The sequence below is a fragment of the Taudactylus pleione genome, unplaced genomic scaffold (assembly GCF_031769625.1).
Source record: "Taudactylus pleione unplaced genomic scaffold, aTauple2 ptg000969l, whole genome shotgun sequence".
Lineage (NCBI taxonomy): Eukaryota > Metazoa > Chordata > Amphibia > Anura > Myobatrachidae > Taudactylus > Taudactylus pleione.
In genome coordinates, this window is record NW_028285370.1 from 605,764 (window position 1) to 622,165 (window position 16,402).

The window sequence follows — 16,402 nt, forward strand, 5'->3', positions numbered from 1 at the left end:
CATCACATTCAAAATGTCGACACAACAATACTGACGTGTTCAACATGTCAACAGACACCACATGGACATCCTCTGAATGTTGACATGTTTAAAAGTATAACATGTCGACATTATGCACATCAACATGAGAACTGTCGAACTAACATACCACACCCCAAAACTACTATATACAAAAAAAAGGTAAAAACATCATATTTTACCATAAGTCAAAAACAAATTGAATGTAAACCGAAAAAGAGAATCAGAAATTGGAAACAGTAAAACTTCTAAACTGGGTCAAATTTTCATGCAAACAAACTAAAACAAAAGGAAACTACCTAATTTACCTCTTCAACTTCCTTGAAATACCATAACATAAAGATGGCCATCAACCATCAATGTTTTTAAAAACGGTGGCCGGGCGATGTTAATTAGTTTTCCCATCGATGGATGAGAGAGAGACAAAGTTTTTTTTACTTTAACTGGACGGATCTTAGCCCGGCCCCTTTCTTGAATTAGTCCGTGGCCCATCGTACCCCCAGCAGTGGTAGCCATCAAAGGGGTGCAAATCATCAATGATTCCCCATAGATGGTTTTTGTGCCATGGATGGTAATCACCAATGGCCATCCCAACCATAACAGTACAAGAATACTAAAACTATGGCAATAGAGTATTCATGATAACCTTCTAAAACATTAGAAGCTATGGTTTTCCAAAACAATTTTGATATTCTGTATTTTACCAGTGAATAAGCCCAGCATCAGCCAGGCATCAAAAAATTACATGAAACTCATGGTTGTTCCTCTCCACGGAAATCTTTAGTAAAAGGCGAAAGATTTATTCGATCTGAAGAGAAACCAGAGTATACTAAAGAAGTGTCATGATTATCTCCCCGGATTCAAACAGACCTCAGTTTACCAAGAGAGAGGATTTTAGACACATATATGAAACAATTTTCAAACATAAACTATAAAAACTAATATATTTACAACAGAAAAATTAAAAGGGCAAAATTTAACTTCCAAAATGCAAAATCAAAAAAAAAAAAAAAAAAACCACTGCAATGTATCAGATGCATCATGGGAAAGTATTCAAATGAGACTACCAAGTAAAGAAAGAATTACAGTCAGAATTGTCGAATGGTGATTCAAAACCAGTTCTTCAACTTGGTCGAGTACCTACAGACAACACTATGGTATACAGTGCTGGAATAACATCTTGGTAACAGAGTATTCTGGAGAATCATCTACAAGAGAAGAAACACATTTATTTCCCCAGTTTTACATTAAAAAACAAAATCAACATTTAAATGTCAAATTCTAAAAAATTGAATGAAAAAATTGACATTTCTGAATTTCACTAGTAAATAAGCCCAGCATCCGTCAACCAGACAGCATATAAAAAACTTGCATGAAATTCATGAAAATCTTTAGTAAATGACAAAAGATTTATTTGATCTTAAGAAAAAGACAAGTACACCGAGTGTCACTGTTACCTCCCTGGATGCAAACAGACCTCATTTCAACAAGCGAGAGGACAGAACAAACTTATAGTTGTTATTATTATTCTTATCATTTATTTATATGGCGCCACAAGTGTTCCGCAGCACCTTACAAAGTACATAAACAAATAGGTGACCAGTGACTTACAGTACAATACAAAACAAAGCAGGACAAGGACATGGATAATATACATTGCTACATACCACCCACATAGGCAGCAAAGCATAAGCAACCAAGTGCTAGGTGCCCTAGTGGGGAGTAAGAAATAGAAGAAAGTAAAGTAGGGAGAAGCACAAGAGGCACAATTTTCAAGCCCATCCTATATAATCCTAAATAAATGTAATATTTTTCTAAGTTAAAAAAGGATAAACTTGCAGAGAACCTATGAACTGTATCAGATGAAACATAGATAAGAGTGCACTTTACACTACGAAGCAGTGTTTCCACGTTCAAGTTTTCAGATCCCTACCTATTTTTCCTGGTCAAACTTTGAACTTCAAATGCTGCGGTACACACATAACAACATGAATGATACAAAACTATGGTATAAAGACACATGGTCGACAGTTACCATCACATTCAAAATGTCGACACAACAATACTGACGTGTTCAACATGTCAACAGACACCACATGGACATCCTCTGAATGTTGACATGTTTAAAAGTATAACATGTCGACATTATGCACATCAACATGAGAACTGTCGAACTAACATACCACACCCCAAAACTACTATATACAAAAAAAAGGTAAAAACATAATATTTTACCATAAGTCAAAAACAAATTGAATGTAAACCGAAAAAGAGAATCAGAAATTGGAAACAGTAAAACTTCTAAACTGGGTCAAATTTTCATGCAAACAAACTAAAACAAAAGGAAACTACCTAATTTACCTCTTCAACTTCCTTGAAATACCATAACATAAAGATGGCCATCAACCATCAATGTTTTTTAAAACGGTGGCCGGGCGATGTTAATTAGTTTTCCCATCGATGGATGAGAGAGAGACAATGTTTTTTTTACTTTAACTGGACGGATCTTAGCCCCGCCCCTTTCTTGAATTAGTCCGTGGCCCATCGTACCCCCAGCAGTGGTGGCCATCAAAGGGGTGCAAATCATCAATGATTCCCCATAGATGGTTTTTGTGCCATAGATGGTAATCACCAATGGCCATCCCAACCATAACAGTACAAGAATACTAAAACTATGGCAATAGAGTATTCATGATAACCTTCTAAAACATTAGAAGCTATGGTTTTCCAAAACAATTTTGATATTCTGTATTTTACCAGTGAATAAGCCAAGCATCAGCCAGGCATCAAAAAATTACATGAAGCTCATGGTTGTTCCTCTCTACGGAAATCTTTAATAAAAGGCGAAAGATTTATTCAATCTGAAGAGAAACCAGAGTATACTAAAGAAGTGTCATGATTATCTCCCCGGATTCAAACAGACCTCAGTTTACCAAGAGAGAGGATTTTAGACACATATATGAAACAATTTTCAAACATAAACTATAAAATACTAATATATTTACAACAGAAAAATTAAAAGGGCAAAATTTAACTTCCAAAATGCAAAATCAAAACAAACAATAAAAAAACCACTGCAATGTATCAGATGCATCATGGGAAAGTATTCAAATGAGACTACCAAGTAAAGAAAGAATTACAGTCAGAATTGTCGAATGGTGATTCAAAACCAGTTCTTCAACTTGGTCGAGTACCTACAGACAACACTATGGTATACAGTGCTGGAATAACATCTTGGTAACAGAGTATTCTGGAGAATCATCTACAAGAGAAGAAACACATTTATTTCCCCAGTTTTACATTAAAAAACAAAATCAACATTTAAATGTCAAATTCTAAAAAATTGAATGAAAAAATTGACATTTCTGAATTTCACTAGTAAATAAGCCCAGCATCCGTCAACCAGACAGCATATAAAAAACTTGCATGAAATTCATGAAAATCTTTAGTAAATGACAAAAGATTTATTTGATCTTAAGAAAAAGACAAGTACACTGAGTGTCACTGTTACCTCCCTGGATGCAAACAGACCTCATTTCAACAAGCGAGAGGACAGAACAAACTTATAGTTGTTATTATTATTCTTATCATTTATTTATATGGCGCCACAAGTGTTCTGCAGCACCTTACAAAGTACATAAACAAATAGGTGACCAGTGACTTACAGTACAATACAAAACAAAGCAGGACAAGGACATGGATAATATACACTGCTACATACCACCCACATAGGCAGCAAAGCATAAGCAACCAAGTGCTAGGTGCCCTAGTGGGGAGTAAGAAGTAGAAGAAAGTAAAGTAGGGAGAAGCACAAGAGGCACAATTTTCAAGCTCATCCTATATAATCCTAAATAAATGTAATATTTTTCTAAGTTAAAAAAGGATAAACTTGCAGAGAACCTATGAACTGTATCAGATGAAACATAGATAAGAGTGCACTTTACACTACGAAGCAGTGTTTCCACGTTCAAGTTTTCAGATCCCTACCTATTTTTCCTGGTCAAACTTTGAACTTCAAATGCTGCGGTACACACATAACAACATGAATGATACAAAACTATGGTATAAAGACACACGGTCGACAGTTACCATCACATTCAAAATGTCGACACAACAATACTGACGTGTTCAACATGTCAACAGACACCACATGGACATCCTCTGAATGTTGACATGTTTAAAAGTATAACATGTCGACATTATGCACATCAACATGAGAACTGTCGAACTAACATACCACACCCCAAAACTACTATATACAAAAAAAAGGTAAAAACATCATATTTTACCATAAGTCAAAAACAAATTGAATGTAAACCGAAAAAGAGAATCAGAAATTGGAAACAGTAAAACTTCTAAACTGGGTCAAATTTTCATGCAAACAAACTAAAACAAAAGGAAACTACCTAATTTACCTCTTCAACTTCCTTGAAATACCATAACATAAAGATGGCCATCAACCATCAATGTTTTTTAAAACGGTGGCCGGGCGATGTTAATTAGTTTTGCCATCGATGGATGAGAGAGAGACAAAGTTTTTTTTACTTTAACTGGACGGATCTTAGCCCGGCCCCTTTCTTGAATTAGTCCGTGGCCCATCGTACCCCCAGCAGTGGTAGCCATCAAAGGGGTGCAAATCATCAATGATTCCCCATAGATGGTTTTTGTGCCATGGATGGTAATCACCAATGGCCATCCCAACCATAACAGTACAAGAATACTAAAACTATGGCAATAGAGTATTCATGATAACCTTCTAAAACATTAGAAGCTATGGTTTTCCAAAACAATTTTGATATTCTGTATTTTACCAGTGAATAAGCCCAGCATCAGCCAGGCATCAAAAAATTACATGAAACTCATGGTTGTTCCTCTCCACGGAAATCTTTAGTAAAAGGCGAAAGATTTATTCGATCTGAAGAGAAACCAGAGTATACTAAAGAAGTGTCATGATTATCTCCCCGGATTCAAACAGACCTCAGTTTACCAAGAGAGAGGATTTTAGACACATATATGAAACAATTTTCAAACATAAACTATAAAAACTAATATATTTACAACAGAAAAATTAAAAGGGCAAAATTTAACTTCCAAAATGCAAAATCAAAACAAACAAAAAAAAAACCACTGCAATGTATCAGATGCATCATGGGAAAGTATTCAAATGAGACTACCAAGTAAAGAAAGAATTACAGTCAGAATTGTCGAATGGTGATTCAAAACCAGTTCTTCAACTTGGTCGAGTACCTACAGACAACACTATGGTATACAGTGCTGGAATAACATCTTGGTAACAGAGTATTCTGGAGAATCATCTACAAGAGAAGAAACACATTTATTTCCCCAGTTTTACATTAAAAAACAAAATCAACAATTAAATGTCAAATTCTAAAAAATTGAATGAAAAAATTGACATTTCTGAATTTCACTAGTAAATAAGCCCAGCATCCGTCAACCAGACAGCATATAAAAAACTTGCATGAAATTCATGAAAATCTTTAGTAAATGACAAAAGATTTATTTGATCTTAAGAAAAAGACAAGTACACCGAGTGTCACTGTTACCTCCCTGGATGCAAACAGACCTCATTTCAACAAGCGAGAGGACAGAACAAACTTATAGTTGTTATTATTATTCTTATCATTTATTTATATGGCGCCACAAGTGTTCCGCAGCACCTTACAAAGTACATAAACAAATAGGTGACCAGTGACTTACAGTACAATACAAAACAAAGCAGGACAAGGACATGGATAATATACATTGCTACATACCACCCACATAGGCAGCAAAGCATAAGCAACCAAGTGCTAGGTGCCCTAGTGGGGAGTAAGAAGTAGAAGAAAGTAAAGTAGGGAGAAGCACAAGAGGCACAATTTTCAAGCCCATCCTATATAATCCTAAATAAATGTAATATTTTTCTAAGTTAAAAAAGGATAAACTTGCAGAGAACCTATGAACTGTATCAGATGAAACATAGATAAGAGTGCACTTTACACTACGAAGCAGTGTTTCCACGTTCTAATTTTCAGATCCCTACCTATTTTTCCTGGTCAAACTTTGAACTTCAAATGCTGCGGTACACACATAACAACATGAATGATACAAAACTATGGTATAAAGACACACGGTCGACAGTTACCATCACATTCAAAATGTCGACACAATAATACTGACGTGTTCAACATGTCAACAGACACCACATGGACATCCTCTGAATGTTGACATGTTTAAAAGTATAACATGTCGACATTATGCACATCAACATGAGAACTGTCGAACTAACATACCACACCCCAAAACTACTATATACAAAAAAAAGGTAAAAACATCATATTTTACCATAAGTCAAAAACAAATTGAATGTAAACCGAAAAAGAGAATCAGAAATTGGAAACAGTAAAACTTCTAAACTGGGTCAAATTTTCATGCAAACAAACTAAAACAAAAGGAAACTACCTAATTTACCTCTTCAACTTCCTTGAAATACCATAACATAAAGATGGCCATCAACCATCAATGTTTTTTAAAACGGTGGCCGGGCGATGTTAATTAGTTTTGCCATCGATGGATGAGAGAGAGACAAAGTTTTTTTTACTTTAACTGGACGGATCTTAGCCCGGCCCCTTTCTTGAATTAGTCCGTGGCCCATCGTACCCCCAGCAGTGGTAGCCATCAAAGGGGTGCAAATCATCAATGATTCCCCATAGATGGTTTTTGTGCCATGGATGGTAATCACCAATGGCCATCCCAACCATAACAGTACAAGAATACTAAAACTATGGCAATAGAGTATTCATGATAACCTTCTAAAACATTAGAAGCTATGGTTTTCCAAAACAATTTTGATATTCTGTATTTTACCAGTGAATAAGCCCAGCATCAGCCAGGCATCAAAAAATTACATGAAACTCATGGTTGTTCCTCTCCACGGAAATCTTTAGTAAAAGGCGAAAGATTTATTCGATCTGAAGAGAAACCAGAGTATACTAAAGAAGTGTCATGATTATCTCCCCGGATTCAAACAGACCTCAGTTTACCAAGAGAGAGGATTTTAGACACATATATGAAACAATTTTCAAACATAAACTATAAAAACTAATATATTTACAACAGAAAAATTAAAAGGGCAAAATTTAACTTCCAAAATGCAAAATCAAAACAAACAAAAAAAAAACCACTGCAATGTATCAGATGCATCATGGGAAAGTATTCAAATGAGACTACCAAGTAAAGAAAGAATTACAGTCAGAATTGTCGAATGGTGATTCAAAACCAGTTCTTCAACTTGGTCGAGTACCTACAGACAACACTATGGTATACAGTGCTGGAATAACATCTTGGTAACAGAGTATTCTGGAGAATCATCTACAAGAGAAGAAACACATTTATTTCCCCAGTTTTACATTAAAAAACAAAATCAACAATTAAATGTCAAATTCTAAAAAATTGAATGAAAAAATTGACATTTCTGAATTTCACTAGTAAATAAGCCCAGCATCCGTCAACCAGACAGCATATAAAAAACTTGCATGAAATTCATGAAAATCTTTAGTAAATGACAAAAGATTTATTTGATCTTAAGAAAAAGACAAGTACACCGAGTGTCACTGTTACCTCCCTGGATGCAAACAGACCTCATTTCAACAAGCGAGAGGACAGAACAAACTTATAGTTGTTATTATTATTCTTATCATTTATTTATATGGCGCCACAAGTGTTCCGCAGCACCTTACAAAGTACATAAACAAATAGGTGACCAGTGACTTACAGTACAATACAAAACAAAGCAGGACAAGGACATGGATAATATACATTGCTACATACCACCCACATAGGCAGCAAAGCATAAGCAACCAAGTGCTAGGTGCCCTAGTGGGGAGTAAGAAGTAGAAGAAAGTAAAGTAGGGAGAAGCACAAGAGGCACAATTTTCAAGCCCATCCTATATAATCCTAAATAAATGTAATATTTTTCTAAGTTAAAAAAGGATAAACTTGCAGAGAACCTATGAACTGTATCAGATGAAACATAGATAAGAGTGCACTTTACACTACGAAGCAGTGTTTCCACGTTCTAATTTTCAGATCCCTACCTATTTTTCCTGGTCAAACTTTGAACTTCAAATGCTGCGGTACACACATAACAACATGAATGATACAAAACTATGGTATAAAGACACACGGTCGACAGTTACCATCACATTCAAAATGTCGACACAATAATACTGACGTGTTCAACATGTCAACAGACACCACATGGACATCCTCTGAATGTTGACATGTTTAAAAGTATAACATGTCGACATTATGCACATCAACATGAGAACTGTCGAACTAACATACCACACCCCAAAACTACTATATACAAAAAAAAGGTAAAAACATCATATTTTACCATAAGTCAAAAACAAATTGAATGTAAACCGAAAAAGAGAATCAGAAATTGGAAACAGTAAAACTTCTAAACTGGGTCAAATTTTCATGCAAACAAACTAAAACAAAAGGAAACTACCTAATTTACCTCTTCAACTTCCTTGAAATACCATAACATAAAGATGGCCATCAACCATCAATGTTTTTTAAAACGGTGGCCGGGCGATGTTAATTAGTTTTCCCATCGATGGATGAGAGAGAGACAATGTTTTTTTTACTTTAACTGGACGGATCTTAGCCCCGCCCCTTTCTTGAATTAGTCCGTGGCCCATCGTACCAGCAGCAGTGGTGGCCATCAAAGGGGTGCAAATCATCAATGATTCCCCATAGATGGTTTTTGTGCCATAGATGGTAATCACCAATGGCCATCCCAACCATAACAGTACAAGAATACTAAAACTATGGCAATAGAGTATTCATGATAACCTTCTAAAAACATTAGAAGCTATGGTTTTCCAAAACAATTTTGATATTCTGTATTTTACCAGTGAATAAGCCAAGCATCAGCCAGGCATCAAAAAATTACATGAAACTCATGGTTGTTTCTCTCTACGGAAATCTTTAATAAAAGGCGAAAGATTTATTCAATCTGAAGAGAAACCAGAGTATACTAAAGAAGTGTCATGATTATCTCCCCGGATTCAAACAGACCTCAGTTTACCAAGAGAGAGGATTTTAGACACATATATGAAACAATTTTCAAACATAAACTATAAAATACTAATATATTTACAACAGAAAAATTAAAAGGGCAAAATTTAACTTCCAAAATGCAAAATCAAAACAAACAAAAAAAAAACCACTGCAATGTATCAGATGCATCATGGGAAAGTATTCAAATGAGACTACCAAGTAAAGAAAGAATTACAGTCAGAATTGTCGAATGGTGATTCAAAACCAGTTCTTCAACTTGGTCGAGTACCTACAGACAACACTATGGTATACAGTGCTGGAATAACATCTTGGTAACAGAGTATTCTGGAGAATCATCTACAAGAGAAGAAACACATTTATTTCCCCAGTTTTACATTAAAAAACAAAATCAACAATTAAATGTCAAATTCTAAAAAATTGAATGAAAAAATTGACATTTCTGAATTTCACTAGTAAATAAGCCCAGCATCCGTCAACCAGACAGCATATAAAAAACTTGCATGAAATTCATGAAAATCTTTAGTAAATGACAAAAGATTTATTTGATCTTAAGAAAAAGACAAGTACACCGAGTGTCACTGTTACCTCCCTGGATGCAAACAGACCTCATTTCAACAAGCGAGAGGACAGAACAAACTTATAGTTGTTATTATTATTCTTATCATTTATTTATATGGCGCCACAAGTGTTCCGCAGCACCTTACAAAGTACATAAACAAATAGGTGACCAGTGACTTACAGTACAATACAAAACAAAGCAGGACAAGGACATGGATAATATACATTGCTACATACCACCCACATAGGCAGCAAAGCATAAGCAACCAAGTGCTAGGTGCCCTAGTGGGGAGTAAGAAGTAGAAGAAAGTAAAGTAGGGAGAAGCACAAGAGGCACAATTTTCAAGCCCATCCTATATAATCCTAAATAAATGTAATATTTTTCTAAGTTAAAAAAGGATAAACTTGCAGAGAACCTATGAACTGTATCAGATGAAACATAGATAAGAGTGCACTTTACACTACGAAGCAGTGTTTCCACGTTCTAATTTTCAGATCCCTACCTATTTTTCCTGGTCAAACTTTGAACTTCAAATGCTGCGGTACACACATAACAACATGAATGATACAAAACTATGGTATAAAGACACACGGTCGACAGTTACCATCACATTCAAAATGTCGACACAATAATACTGACGTGTTCAACATGTCAACAGACACCACATGGACATCCTCTGAATGTTGACATGTTTAAAAGTATAACATGTCGACATTATGCACATCAACATGAGAACTGTCGAACTAACATACCACACCCCAAAACTACTATATACAAAAAAAAGGTAAAAACATCATATTTTACCATAAGTCAAAAACAAATTGAATGTAAACCGAAAAAGAGAATCAGAAATTGGAAACAGTAAAACTTCTAAACTGGGTCAAATTTTCATGCAAACAAACTAAAACAAAAGGAAACTACCTAATTTACCTCTTCAACTTCCTTGAAATACCATAACATAAAGATGGCCATCAACCATCAATGTTTTTTAAAACGGTGGCCGGGCGATGTTAATTAGTTTTCCCATCGATGGATGAGAGAGAGACAATGTTTTTTTTACTTTAACTGGACGGATCTTAGCCCCGCCCCTTTCTTGAATTAGTCCGTGGCCCATCGTACCCGCAGCAGTGGTGGCCATCAAAGGGGTGCAAATCATCAATGATTCCCCATAGATGGTTTTTGTGCCATAGATGGTAATCACCAATGGCCATCCCAACCATAACAGTACAAGAATACTAAAACTATGGCAATAGAGTATTCATGATAACCTTCTAAAAACATTAGAAGCTATGGTTTTCCAAAACAATTTTGATATTCTGTATTTTACCAGTGAATAAGCCAAGCATCAGCCAGGCATCAAAAAATTACATGAAACTCATGGTTGTTTCTCTCTACGGAAATCTTTAATAAAAGGCGAAAGATTTATTCAATCTGAAGAGAAACCACAGTATACTAAAGAAGTGTCATGATTATCTCCCCGGATTCAAACAGACCTCAGTTTACCAACAGAGAGGATTTTAGACACATATATGAAACAATTTTCAAACATAAACTATAAAATACTAATATATTTACAACAGAAAAATTAAAAGGGCAAAATTTAACTTCCAAAATGCAAAATCAAAACAAACAATAAAAAAACCACTGCAATGTATCAGATGCATCATGGGAAAGTATTCAAATGAGACTACCAAGTAAAGAAAGAATTACAGTCAGAATTGTCGAATGGTGATTCAAAACCAGTTCTTCAACTTGGTCGAGTACCTACAGACAACACTATGGTATACAGTGCTGGAATAACATCTTGGTAACAGAATATTCTGGAGAATCATCTACAAGAGAAGAAACACATTTATTTCCCCAGTTTTACATTAAAAAACAAAATCAACATTTAAATGTCAAATTCTAAAAAATTGAATGAAAAAATTGACATTTCTGAATTTCACTAGTAAATAAGCCCAGCATCCGTCAACCAGACAGCATATAAAAAACTTGCATGAAATTCATGAAAATCTTTAGTAAATGACAAAAGATTTATTTGATCTTAAGAAAAAGACAAGTACACTGAGTGTCACTGTTACCTCCCTGGATGCAAACAGACCTCATTTCAACAAGCGAGAGGACAGAACAAACTTATAGTTGTTATTATTATTCTTATCATTTATTTATATGGCGCCACAAGTGTTCCGCAGCACCTTACAAAGTACATAAACAAATAGGTGACCAGTGACTTACAGTACAATACAAAACAAAGCAGGACAAGGACATGGATAATATACACTGCTACATACCACCCACATAGGCAGCAAAGCATAAGCAACCAAGTGCTAGGTGCCCTAGTGGGGAGTAAGAAGTAGAAGAAAGTAAAGTAGGGAGAAGCACAAGAGGCACAATTTTCAAGCCCATCCTATATAATCCTAAATAAATGTAATATTTTTCTAAGTTAAAAAAGGATAAACTTGCAGAGAACCTATGAACTGTATCAGATGAAACATAGATAAGAGTGCACTTTACACTACGAAGCAGTGTTTCCACGTTCAAGTTTTCAGATCCCTACCTATTTTTCCTGGTCAAACTTTGAACTTCAAATGCTGCGGTACACACATAACAACATGAATGATACAAAACTATGGTATAAAGACACACAGTCGACAGTTACCATCATATTCAAAATGTCGACACAACAATACTGACGTGTTCAACATGTCAACAGACACCACATGGACATCCTCTGAATGTTGACATGTTTAAAAGTATAACATGTCGACATTATGCACATCAACATGAGAACTGTCGAACTAACATACCACACCCCAAAACTACTATATACAAAAAAAAGGTAAAAACATCATATTTTACCATAAGTCAAAAACAAATTGAATGTAAACCGAAAAAGAGAATCAGAAATTGGAAACAGTAAAACTTCTAAACTGGGTCAAATTTTCATGCAAACAAACTAAAACAAAAGGAAACTACCTAATTTACCTCTTCAACTTCCTTGAAATACCATAACATAAAGATGGCCATCAACCATCAATGTTTTTAAAAACGGTGGCCGGGCGATGTTAATTAGTTTTCCCATCGATGGATGAGAGAGAGACAAAGTTTTTTTTACTTTAACTGGACGGATCTTAGCCCGGCCCCTTTCTTGAATTAGTCCGTGGCCCATCGTACCCCCAGCAGTGGTAGCCATCAAAGGGGTGCAAATCATCAATGATTCCCCATAGATGGTTTTTGTGCCATGGATGGTAATCACCAATGGCCATCCCAACCATAACAGTACAAGAATACTAAAACTATGGCAATAGAGTATTCATGATAACCTTCTAAAACATTAGAAGCTATGGTTTTCCAAAACAATTTTGATATTCTGTATTTTACCAGTGAATAAGCCCAGCATCAGCCAGGCATCAAAAAATTACATGAAACTCATGGTTGTTCCTCTCCACGGAAATCTTTAGCAAAAGGCGAAAGATTTATTCGATCTGAAGAGAAACCAGAGTATACTAAAGAAGTGTCATGATTATCTCCCCGGATTCAAACAGACCTGTGTTTACCAAGAGAGAGGATTTTAGACACATATATGAAACAATTTTCAAACATAAACTATAAAAACTAATATATTTACAACAGAAAAATTAAAAGGGCAAAATTTAACTTCCAAAATGCAAAATCAAAACAAAAAAAAAAAAAACACTGCAATGTATCAGATGCATCATGGGAAAGTATTCAAATGAGACTACCAAGTAAAGAAAGAATTACAGTCAGAATTGTCGAATGGTGATTCAAAACCAGTTCTTCAACTTGGTCGAGTACCTACAGACAACACTATGGTATACAGTGCTGGAATAACATCTTGGTAACAGAGTATTCTGGAGAATCATCTACAAGAGAAGAAACACATTTATTTCCCCAGTTTTACATTAAAAAACAAAATCAACATTTAAATGTCAAATTCTAAAAAATTGAATGAAAAAATTGACATTTCTGAATTTCACTAGTAAATAAGCCCAGCATCCGTCAACCAGACAGCATATAAAAAACTTGCATGAAATTCATGAAAATCTTTAGTAAATGACAAAAGATTTATTTGATCTTAAGAAAAAGACAAGTACACCGAGTGTCACTGTTACCTCCCTGGATGCAAACAGACCTCATTTCAACAAGCGAGAGGACAGAACAAACTTATAGTTGTTATTATTATTCTTATCATTTATTTATATGGCGCCACAAGTGTTCCGCAGCACCTTACAAAGTACATAAACAAATAGGTGACCAGTGACTTACAGTACAATACAAAACAAAGCAGGACAAGGACATGGATAATATACATTGCTACATACCACCCACATAGGCAGCAAAGCATAAGCAACCAAGTGCTAGGTGCCCTAGTGGGGAGTAAGAAGTAGAAGAAAGTAAAGTAGGGAGAAGCACAAGAGGCACAATTTTCAAGCCCATCCTATATAATCCTAAATAAATGTAATATTTTTCTAAGTTAAAAAAGGATAAACTTGCAGAGAACCTATGAACTGTATCAGATGAAACATAGATAAGAGTGCACTTTACACTACGAAGCAGTGTTTCCACGTTCTAATTTTCAGATCCCTACCTATTTTTCCTGGTCAAACTTTGAACTTCAAATGCTGCGGTACACACATAACAACATGAATGATACAAAACTATGGTATAAAGACACACGGTCGACAGTTACCATCACATTCAAAATGTCGACACAATAATACTGACGTGTTCAACATGTCAACAGACACCACATGGACATCCTCTGAATGTTGACATGTTTAAAAGTATAACATGTCGACATTATGCACATCAACATGAGAACTGTCGAACTAACATACCACACCCCAAAACTACTATATACAAAAAAAAGGTAAAAACATCATATTTTACCATAAGTCAAAAACAAATTGAATGTAAACCGAAAAAGAGAATCAGAAATTGGAAACAGTAAAACTTCTAAACTGGGTCAAATTTTCATGCAAACAAACTAAAACAAAAGGAAACTACCTAATTTACCTCTTCAACTTCCTTGAAATACCATAACATAAAGATGGCCATCAACCATCAATGTTTTTTAAAACGGTGGCCGGGCGATGTTAATTAGTTTTCCCATCGATGGATGAGAGAGAGACAATGTTTTTTTTACTTTAACTGGACGGATCTTAGCCCCGCCCCTTTCTTGAATTAGTCCGTGGCCCATCGTACCAGCAGCAGTGGTGGCCATCAAAGGGGTGCAAATCATCAATGATTCCCCATAGATGGTTTTTGTGCCATAGATGGTAATCACCAATGGCCATCCCAACCATAACAGTACAAGAATACTAAAACTATGGCAATAGAGTATTCATGATAACCTTCTAAAAACATTAGAAGCTATGGTTTTCCAAAACAATTTTGATATTCTGTATTTTACCAGTGAATAAGCCAAGCATCAGCCAGGCATCAAAAAATTACATGAAACTCATGGTTGTTTCTCTCTACGGAAATCTTTAATAAAAGGCGAAAGATTTATTCAATCTGAAGAGAAACCAGAGTATACTAAAGAAGTGTCATGATTATCTCCCCGGATTCAAACAGACCTCAGTTTACCAAGAGAGAGGATTTTAGACACATATATGAAACAATTTTCAAACATAAACTATAAAATACTAATATATTTACAACAGAAAAATTAAAAGGGCAAAATTTAACTTCCAAAATGCAAAATCAAAACAAACAAAAAAAAAACCACTGCAATGTATCAGATGCATCATGGGAAAGTATTCAAATGAGACTACCAAGTAAAGAAAGAATTACAGTCAGAATTGTCGAATGGTGATTCAAAACCAGTTCTTCAACTTGGTCGAGTACCTACAGACAACACTATGGTATACAGTGCTGGAATAACATCTTGGTAACAGAGTATTCTGGAGAATCATCTACAAGAGAAGAAACACATTTATTTCCCCAGTTTTACATTAAAAAACAAAATCAACAATTAAATGTCAAATTCTAAAAAATTGAATGAAAAAATTGACATTTCTGAATTTCACTAGTAAATAAGCCCAGCATCCGTCAACCAGACAGCATATAAAAAACTTGCATGAAATTCATGAAAATCTTTAGTAAATGACAAAAGATTTATTTGATCTTAAGAAAAAGACAAGTACACCGAGTGTCACTGTTACCTCCCTGGATGCAAACAGACCTCATTTCAACAAGCGAGAGGACAGAACAAACTTATAGTTGTTATTATTATTCTTATCATTTATTTATATGGCGCCACAAGTGTTCCGCAGCACCTTACAAAGTACATAAACAAATAGGTGACCAGTGACTTACAGTACAATACAAAACAAAGCAGGACAAGGACATGGATAATATACATTGCTACATACCACCCACATAGGCAGCAAAGCATAAGCAACCAAGTGCTAGGTGCCCTAGTGGGGAGTAAGAAGTAGAAGAAAGTAAAGTAGGGAGAAGCACAAGAGGCACAATTTTCAAGCCCATCCTATATAATCCTAAATAAATGTAATATTTTTCTAAGTTAAAAAAGGATAAACTTGCAGAGAACCTATGAACTGTATCAGATGAAACATAGATAAGAGTGCACTTTACACTACGAAGCAGTGTTTCCACGTTCTAATTTTCAGATCCCTACCTATTTTTCCTGGTCAAACTTTGAACTTCAAATGCTGCGGTACACACATAACAACATGAATGATACAAAACTAT

At 35.1% G+C, this 16,402-nt stretch overlaps 1 protein-coding gene and 8 non-coding genes across 9 annotated transcripts in view; all 9 read right to left on the reverse strand.

The window, feature by feature from the left end:
* The window catches only part of ARMH1 (armadillo like helical domain containing 1), a 484,180-nt gene that overhangs the window by 124,985 nt on the left and 342,793 nt on the right, over positions 1–16,402 (reverse strand). The window lies entirely within an intron of this gene.
* LOC148454706 (U5 spliceosomal RNA) lies at positions 732–846 on the reverse strand. Its single transcript, XR_015874713.1, has one exon. It is a non-coding gene; the product is annotated as a U5 spliceosomal RNA (small nuclear RNA).
* Positions 2,785–2,899, reverse strand: LOC148454707 (U5 spliceosomal RNA). The gene has a single exon (XR_015874737.1). It is a non-coding gene; the product is annotated as a U5 spliceosomal RNA (small nuclear RNA).
* Positions 4,839–4,953, reverse strand: LOC148454708 (U5 spliceosomal RNA). The gene has a single exon (XR_015874724.1). It is a non-coding gene; the product is annotated as a U5 spliceosomal RNA (small nuclear RNA).
* On the reverse strand, positions 6,892–7,006 carry LOC148454709 (U5 spliceosomal RNA). Its single transcript, XR_015874735.1, has one exon. It is a non-coding gene; the product is annotated as a U5 spliceosomal RNA (small nuclear RNA).
* Positions 8,946–9,060, reverse strand: LOC148454710 (U5 spliceosomal RNA). Its single transcript, XR_015874734.1, has one exon. It is a non-coding gene; the product is annotated as a U5 spliceosomal RNA (small nuclear RNA).
* Positions 11,001–11,115, reverse strand: LOC148454711 (U5 spliceosomal RNA). Its single transcript, XR_015874738.1, has one exon. It is a non-coding gene; the product is annotated as a U5 spliceosomal RNA (small nuclear RNA).
* Positions 13,055–13,169, reverse strand: LOC148454712 (U5 spliceosomal RNA). Its single transcript, XR_015874709.1, has one exon. It is a non-coding gene; the product is annotated as a U5 spliceosomal RNA (small nuclear RNA).
* Positions 15,108–15,222, reverse strand: LOC148454713 (U5 spliceosomal RNA). Its single transcript, XR_015874736.1, has one exon. It is a non-coding gene; the product is annotated as a U5 spliceosomal RNA (small nuclear RNA).